This window comes from Xiphophorus couchianus, chromosome 21 (assembly GCF_001444195.1).
Source record: "Xiphophorus couchianus chromosome 21, X_couchianus-1.0, whole genome shotgun sequence".
Taxonomy (NCBI): domain Eukaryota; kingdom Metazoa; phylum Chordata; class Actinopteri; order Cyprinodontiformes; family Poeciliidae; genus Xiphophorus; species Xiphophorus couchianus.
This window is the reverse complement of record NC_040248.1, coordinates 2,238,649-2,248,244: the sequence shown is the minus strand read 5'-3', so window position 1 is coordinate 2,248,244 and position 9,596 is coordinate 2,238,649.

Sequence of the window (9,596 nt, the reverse complement as noted above, 5' to 3'; positions counted from 1 at the left end):
AAGTTCAAGAAAATACCTGGAAAAAATATATTTTAGTGTCCTTTAGTACTAGAAATAGTTATGTTATTATGTTAGTAATGTTATTCCTCCCAAAAAGCCAAATGTCTTTTATGCAGTGCAGGCATGTAAACATCTGGTTGGAGCTGGTAATCTAAGAATACATTTTCATGAAATGCACGCTACCATGTAGCTACTTTTAGAAATAAGCATGATTTTTCTAGCGAAGGACAACGTCAGGACGCACTACTTCTAACAGTAATAAATCAGTAGTAAATCAGTTTCAACATTTTACACAGAACTATTAGATAAACATCAGCACCAACACCAAGGAAACTTGTGGTTAAAGCGGTTTCACTATCATTCTTACCTTCTGCTGCAAACTGAGGCATCGGTGTTAAAAAAACACAAGTTGTGCCTGCTTCTGTTCCCTGCAAACACTAGAAACTTTACTCCCCCAGATTAAAAACAGTCACCCACTTGGAAAATCATAAATTACTTGTAGTTAATCACATTTCTAAAGACTACATTGACAGCTGATAGTACTGTAAAACCAATTAACCACTTAAACAAAATGTTTCTGACAACAGAAAGTTGACTAAAGAATCTCACAATGTAGCACATTCAATTCAATTCAATTTATTTGTCACTGCACACATATGAAATTAAAAGTCAGTTCCAACAGTGCAAACAATGTTGGAAATATATGCAATATAACCATAAATATGTTGATATTTACATTATTTACAATATATTATTTACAATCAGTTAGATTTAAATATACATACACATATAACCTCCATATAATTAGTGCATGTGAGCGTTCAGAGTGTTAATTGCTTTTGGGAAGAAGCTGTTTTTGAGTGTTTGTTTTAATGCATCTGTAGCGTACATCATACCACAATCTAAAGAAATTCAGGAACTAATGAAACATTTCTCAACCCATCTGGAAAGTAGGATCACAATAATGATTAGAAGGCCAATAAAACAGGTTGATCTACATAAAGTCGAGACAAAAGTCTAGGATGTTGTTAATATGTAACATTATTGGCTGTTCAGCAGCAGCAAAAGGCCCAAGTCTTCAAGAAATCCATGATTAGTTGTAATAATAAACATTTCTTTCAGATGTAAAAACAATGCAGTAAAATTTACTGTAGGTTGTTTAGCTTTTATACATTTACCGTATATAGAATATTGTCACACGGAGGTCGCCATCTTGTTTACGTTGCATTCTGGGTACATAAATGTCAGTTTCTATATGCTAACTCCGTCCAGCCTGAACACTAATTTTTGCACAATAACAGTCGACCCTTTCAATTTGAACCGGAGTGCGTTGAAATATGAAGTAATGCAGAAACGACCAGAGGAAATGAAGATACTACTGGTTACTACTGGAAAGATTTATCCGAAAATGTCGGAAAGAAGAATATACCTGCAAAGAACTTGACTTTCTAACTATGTTTACGGTAAGCATCAGGGTCAAAATATTTCATATATATACGGTTTGTTGCCACAATTTAGCAATGCATCGTCATTACTTTAAACAAACATTCATTAGCTTCCTATTTGTTTTAATGTTAGCTCCAGCTAACGGTGTTAGCTCTACTTAATATTTTAACAGATATCTCTTGTATAACTGCACATTAATCAATCCATAATAGCAAGACATAAACATTTTCAAGTACTTATGAGTTTTTACATAACTCAAGTTTGGGTTAATAGGTAAATTTCAACATATTTAGGCCAACATGCTGTACTCAGCCCTGACCTCTCTAAATTCTTCACTTCCTGACTGTACAACCACATTTTTGCATGTAGTCTCTATAAAATATTCAGACGCAGACCGAGCTGGTCCTTAATGCTGCTGAGTGACTGGTCTCATGACAATGTGGTGAGAAAATACCCACTTTCTGGATGACTACAAAACCAAACAGGTTTTAGACAGAAGGAAGCATAGAGAAGCTAAAGTGGAGCTAAATTACTTGGTGAATCTGCAAAACCTCCATCTGTACATACCTTTGTTTATTGATCAGTTTTTTCTAAATGTGTTTTATTTTTCAGGTTGTTGCTGCATGAAGTGACAGCATGAATATGTACTGCACTGTTGGCGTTGGCTTTGAGGTTTTTCCCTACGGTTTTCATCACACCACCTCGCTCATCACATCTACGCTGTTTCCTCCCAACCTACAGACTTTCCATACACACACGTTGGGACGGACAAACCTGGCAACCCAAAGACGAAGACAATCAATATGTTCTCCTGTTAGGATTATGATGCTTTCAGGATATTTTGTAGAATAATGAATAGATTTGTTTCTGCCCCATCCGCAGTATTGCTGGGTTTCAGACACGTGACCCAGATGACGTGCAAAATTCAGATGGAGGGCCGGAAGTGGATTTCTCTGGTTCAAAACAAAGCAAAATTGATCACAACAGTACGCTAATGTCCTAAATAGGCTGGAACAGACGAGGCATCTCGAAAAAAATACATGTTTAGGATATGACCCGTGTTATCTCAGTAAAAAAGACTTCTCTTATAATACTGAGGATTTACCCACATCGAGGAGATCCACATAACTAACTATCTGGAGCTGCGGATCTCATATTATACGAGCCAGAAGAAAGTTTTCAAAAGCCTGGAGAATAAAATCATTTAGTTTCAAGTTGGGTCAAACATTTAGGATCAAAAGAAACATTAAATGGCTGTCGACTTGTTTCTGTTCTGTTCTCCGATATGCGTATTTAATAAGATCTTGAGGCTTCACAGAAGCACGCGTGAGACATCTCCATCTTAGCAGGTACTGCTTTATTCTTCCCCCGCCCCCGAACACAATACAGCACAAAGGTTCCTATCCACCGATAGCCTGATACTACATCCCCCTTTCTGAATGGGATATGTTATGTTTATATACGAACATGTAGAACTGTAAACTTAAATCACACCCCAGAAAGATGCACCCTGTGGAATACCCAAGATTAACTCAGTATCTTACTAGTACTTTTCCCACAGTAGAATGTGCTAGAACTTTAACTTATTACTGTTTATTTATCTGTTTTACACTAAAGGTGCACAAACTTAAATCTCTTTCCAGTCACAGTTCAGCATTAGAACTAAGACATATATAAATCTCAGAACATTAAAGTATTCTCTATAACATTTAACTTTAGCTACTAAGAGGAAGGGGTGGACTACCCAAATCCTCTATCTGAGTGTGGGGATTATTCTGCCCCATGCAGGAAACTCACTCAGTTCCTATGAACAAATATAATCATCCAGATAGGCTGGAGGTCTCCTACTTCTCAGTGAAACCCGACTCTCAGGTGGTGGAGTCTGATGGCTAACCTCCTGCTGGTCTTCATCTGGAACAGGTATGTGTGGAGAATTGTGAAGATTTCCTTCAGGTAATGTCTCGTGTGGAACAGCAGAAGTTTCAGGAGGAACAACAGATGTTTCAGTTGCTCCAGGAGTGTGTGAAAGGTGGTAGCTATTCCTTCTCAGCATGCCTCTGGGTGTCTCGATGATGTAGGATCGAGGTGACCCTGCTCCAGACACTACTGTTCCTCTGGTCTTCAGATCTGTCACCCACACCTTCTCACCTGGATGTAGGAGTGACATGTTGCGGGCCCGGTGCCTCCGGTTGTAGTTTTGTCTTTGTTTTTGTCTATAATCGGTTTCTGCAGTCCTCAGCTTTTCCATATCAATAATCTTTGGCGTTAGCTGAGACTGAGTAACAGGAACAGTTGTCCTTATCCTCCTTCCCATGAGAAGCTCAGTTGGACTGAATCCATTTGCTAATGGAGCGGAACGGTAGGCCATAAGAGCAAGATACGGATCCCCCGCCTTTTTAAGGAGATTCTTGGTAGTTCTGACTGCTCTCTCAGCCTCCCCGTTGCTCTGAGGAAAATTTGGGCTGGATGTTTCATGACTGAAACCCCATTCCTGTGCAAATCTTCTGAAGGAGTCCGAAGCAAACTGTGGCCCATTATCAGAACGGAGACGCTCTGGTATGCCATGGCGTGCAAAGATGGACTTACAGTGTTCGATAACTCCCTCAGATGTTGTGGTAGTAAGCTTTGCAACTTCAAAAAATCTGGGGAAATAATCCACGATCATCAAATATTGTTTGTCCTTTAACTGGAAAAGATCAGCTCCCACCATGACCCATGGTCTTTGTGGGAATTCAGTGGGCAGTAGTGGCTCTTTGTGTTTAGTTCTCTCCCTACAACACGTGTCACAGGTCTCCAACAGCTTAATCAGCTCGCTGCTGAGACCTGGCCACCACACTGAATGTTTGGCCCTTTCTCTACATTTAGTTATCCCCAAGTGACCCTCATGTAGCTTTGACAGAATGTCCTTTCTGAGAGAAGCTGGAATCACTATTCTGCTACCATAAAGAAGCAGGCCATTTTGAACAGTGAGTTCCCCCGAAAATGGCAAATAAGGCTGGAAACCTTTCTCAATAGAGAATTTATCTGGCCATCCTTCCACACAAAATCTTTTCAGTCGTTTGAGTATGCTGTCGCTGTCCTGATGTCTTTGGATTTCCCTCAGTCGTGGTTCCGTGGCAGGTAAACATGCAACGACTGAGTCAACATACAAGTTGATCTCCTCTTCTTGCAGTCCTCCCAAATCGTTGGGGATTGGAGCTCTGGACAAGACATCAGCTGTAGCAATATTTTTGCCAGCCACATGGGAAATACTGTAAGAAAATCTCATTAGTCGCATTCGCAGTCGTTGTATGCGAGGAGGAAGCTCGTTTAGACTCTTCGACCCCAGCAGCGGAACTAATGGCTTATGATCGGTTTCAATGTGGAACCTCTTCCCGGTCAGAAACTCTGCGAACCTCTCACAGGCCCATGTTGAAGCGAGAGCCTCTTTCTCAATCTGAGCATACCTCTGCTCTGTGTCGCTGAGAGACCGTGATGCATACGCCACTGGCCTCCATCCTGTATCAGCGTGTTTCTGGAGAAGAACTGCACCGAGTCCATACGATGATGCATCTGCTGACACACATGTTTCTGCATTCGGGTCATACAATGCTAGTCCTGGAGGTGTTGTCAGATCTGTTTTAATAGCGTCAAACGCTTGTTGCTGTGGTGGACCCCATGACCACATATTTGACTTCTTCAGAAGATCTCTCAAGGGTCGGGTTTTCTCTGCCAGGTGGGGGAGGAACTTCCCAAGATGGTTCACCATACCCAGGAAGCGTCTCACCTCACCTATATTTCTGGGCTCCTCCATGGCTCGTATAGCACTCACTTTATCCGGGTCTGGACTGACTCCTGATGCATCAATGACTTGTCCCAAGAACTTTATTCTGCGTTTAGAAAACTCACATTTGTCATTTAGCGTAACTTTCGCCTCCCGGAGTCGAAACAGTGCCGTCCTCAGTCTTTCATCGTGCTCCTGCTGCGTCGTCCCCCAGATGAGGACATCATCCATCTGACAAAGGACTCCATCCAGGCCCTCCAGAATCCGTGTCATGCGTTTCTGGAAGTGCTCTGGTGCTGATGAAATCCCAAAGCAGAGCCGATTGTAGCAATAGCGCCCAAAAGGTGTAATGAAGGTGGTGAGCAGGGAAGACTTCCTTGACAGTGGAATCTGCCAGAATCCAGCATTGGCATCCAATTTGGAGAACACTTTTGCTCCTGCTAGCTGTCCGAGCGTGTGCTCTACTGATGGGAGTGGATGTTTTTCTCTCATGACATATTTATTCAGTTCTGTGAGATCAATGCATATCCTCACCTTGCCCGAGCTCTTGGGAACCACCACCATAGGTGCACACCAGTCTGTTGGCTCCTCCACTTTGGTGATGACCCGTTCCTGCTGCATACGGTTGAGCTCCTCTTTAACCTTAGGCAGTAGGGGAAGGGATATCCGCCTCGGCGTTGAGAGGGAGAAAGGCTGCGCATCTGGTGACAGAACAATGTTATACTCGCCCTCCATCAGTCCTAGTCCTGTGAAAAGTTTAGGAAACTCCTGTTTCACAGCATCAATCGAGTCCAAACCTATTTGGTTTACCCTGGCAACCAATTTTAATGCCATTGCGGCACGCCCACTCAGCAATGATGTGCATAAATCCTTCACAACATAGATGTCCTCCGCAGTACTAACACCGTTGTTGCTGAGTGTTGCTGTAAACATGCCTTTCACTTTTAATCCGGTGCCTCCTGGTCCCTGCAGGATTTTCTTTGGTTTATCTAATTTGCCAAATTGGCACTGCGAATACAGTGTTTCTGGGACAGCAGTGACATCAGCTCCCGTGTCTATTTTAAATACAGTCTTATGCTTGTCCACCAGTATGTCAGTCATCCATGGATTGTCTTTAACGTCTGTAGAAAGCGATCCCAGAAAAGCAACATCATTGTCTGTATGTGTGCTTTCTGTTGCAAACCCAGCATTCACTTGACATATTTTTTTATTTCTGCAGACCCTAGCAAAATGTCCCTTTTTCCCACAATAATTGCAGGCTGCTTCTCTAGCAGGGCATTGCCGCATACTGTGTCCTTTCGTGTCCCCGCATCTTCTGCACTGTGCCTTTTGATCTTGTGTAGCTTTTGTGACGGCATATTTGTGTGGCGCCTTCGGTTGCTCGGAGCGCGCGCTCCCACTCGCGTGAACGCGGTCCAACTGCGCGCCAGCAATGTCTGACTTGAAGTTAGCATGAAGCATTTCCTGTTGCTTTTTTACTAGCTCGCTCTGACGGGCTCTGTTTAGCGCCTTCTCTAGCGTCAGTTCAGCGTCCATTTGTAGCTGTTCTGATAGTCTTTTATCTCTCAGACCCACGACGAATCTGTCCCGCACCATCTCATCATGCAAAGTCCCGTATCCACAGTATTCAGCCAAACAGTGTAACGCGGTGTGAAAGCCGTCAATGGACTCACCCGTCTCCTGTTGGCGCTGATTGAATTTCGCCCGCTCAAATATAATATTCCGGCGGGCTACGAAGTGAGCATCCAGCCGTCCCTTAACAGTCTCGTACTCACTCGCTTCTTGCGGAGTTAGATGCAGGGAAACCAGTATATCTTCCGCCTCGTCCCCCATGGTGTATATCAGCGTATTTACTTGGTTTTCGTCCGCTTGTGTCTCCAAACCAGACGCGATACGAAACCTCTCGAAACTTATCCATTTCGTCCAGTCTTCAGCTCTGAACGTGAACTTTTCTGGCGGGGTGACTTGAAACTGGTTCATGACGTTGTCGTTCTTATTTTATTCGAGCCGTCAGTTCTCACTTGTTCTCTCTTCGCGTAGTAGCCTATACTTCTGACACCATGTTCTGTTCTCCGATATGCGTATTTAATAAGATCTTGAGGCTTCACAGAAGCACGCGTGAGACATCTCCATCTTAGCAGGTACTGCTTTATTCTTCCCCCGCCCCCGAACACAATACAGCACAAAGGTTCCTATCCACCGATAGCCTGATACTACAGTTTCTGCTGGGTGAGTGGTGAATTGTGATGTTTTAAGTAATTAGTCTATGATAACGATGCTACCGCTAATAACAAACTAACCCGTGTTGTTTCTATGAGCTTGGAGCTCACAGTAAATAATTTATTTAGCTTCTGTAAACGCAAATTCATGCTGGAGTTATAGTTAGTGTTGAGTGTTGTAGGTCAACGATCTACAGAAACCCCCATGTCTACACGAAGCATGTGGGGGATGGTCACAGCTCACTGTGACTGTAAGGCTGGCTGGGTTATATTTCATTTATTTAGCTTTTCTTTGTTTAGCATGAAAGTCCCACTGAATAAACATGATCTTTTCTGTCCGTGACTCAGCACTGAGCTAGCTGCTAACAACATTAGCACTCTGAGGACAACCACGCTACGGCATAAAAATAATATATCTTACCTTACATATGAATGCTTGGCTTTCTAAGTAACTGTCCAATAAAATATCTGAAAATACAATTTAAACAACGGATCGTTACCTGTTAGAAAGTGGCGCTGCAAACTCCGACGTTGTTAGTTTCCGCACCTCCTGTTTTTAGCCGTAGATTGTTGATCCACTTTTCTCCTCTTTTTTCTGTAAGTTTTTTAAATTTAACTCCCTTGTGACCAACTACCTTCAAAACACAAAAATAACGTTTATGTTTCTCTCTATTAGAACGGTCGGAACAACCGTACAGGACTCAGACTAGGCATTTTGATGCTGGATCAACAGAAATAAATGGGCTGCATTTACTTCCGGCCTTCCATCTGCATTGGGTGACGTCGGTGCTGCGTCACCTGAAACCCAGTAATAAGGCAGGTTTTCTCAAACTGTGGTCCGTGGGCGCCCCCTAGGGGTCTGCAAGGTACTGCATTTTAAAAAAACGTTTATTTGTCGTGACCTCGGCTCAAAGTGCAGCACTGCAGCTAGCTTACCAAAGGATTGTGTTTAAAATAATAATGGATAAATGGCTGAAGACCAGGTTACTAAAAAGAAAACCCGAAGATATCGGTGGAAAGTGTCTCAGGATGAAATGCAGAGCTTTTGTTTTTGAATACTGTCATGTTGAATGCGATATGACTGTAACTAGGCGCTGCGCCCCATGCTGACTAACTGCATCTTAACACCTGGAATAAAACTATTTACATTGGGCTATCTACTGGCTGAAAGAAAATGTTTTATTTTTTCTTTTATTATGCTTCTAAATTACAAAGCCCTAAAACGTTATTAGTTCACACAACACTCATAGTAAAGGACATTTTTTACTGGAAAGTTTAGAATCCGTACTTTCAGAACCTGTAAATAACTCAAGAAGGTTTTATTGTGGCCAGTCACATTTACATAGCAGAGCAACCTTTCACATTAGGCGGAACAAAGACAGTGAGTTAAGAGCCTAACATTTTAATTTCAGATGTTTAATTAAGATGTTGTCTTATTGTGGGGCAGTTTTAAGTCAGGTGGTCTGTGAGGGTTTGTTAAACGGGGTAAGTGATCCTCGGCCTGTAAAAGCTTGAGTATGTGAAGAGTGTGCAACTGAATGTTGCATCAGTTTTAAATAAGAGCAAATATATTTAGATGCATTTCTGCTGGTACGTCTAAGTCTGATGATCATATTTTAAGACTCTTGAGTTCACAGATGATTCTATTAAAACAACATTTGGCTTAATTACATTATAGATTCTTTGCTAACTTAAGTCATTTAAAAACATGACAGTTTGATTAGTTGAATAAATCGCTCTCTCTGCAGAATAGTTTTTTTTTTACATATATTCATACTTTTCTCACTATCAATTTTTCATTTGAACCGTTAGTATAAATGCTGCCACTGGCATTAGCGATCCTAAAAAACCACCTAAAGCTGCGTAGTTGATAAAACTGCAGATAAAGACGTTGCTATCTGAGCACATCAGCGTGAATCTCACGGTACCAAAGACTGGCACACAGCCTGTGATTGTGCAACCGGTTCTTTTTATGCATTTAGTTACTTTTTCATTCCCCTCGTCTCTTTTTATAATACATTTTTTTCTTACTTTAACACAATACAAATATGATGCTGTTATGAAACTTGTGTCATAATCTTTAGATTTCAGTTCATGGGTAAAAGATGCTACCAATGTTTAGCATTTTATGCATTTGTGCCACTTTTAGGATATTTATTTTGATATGC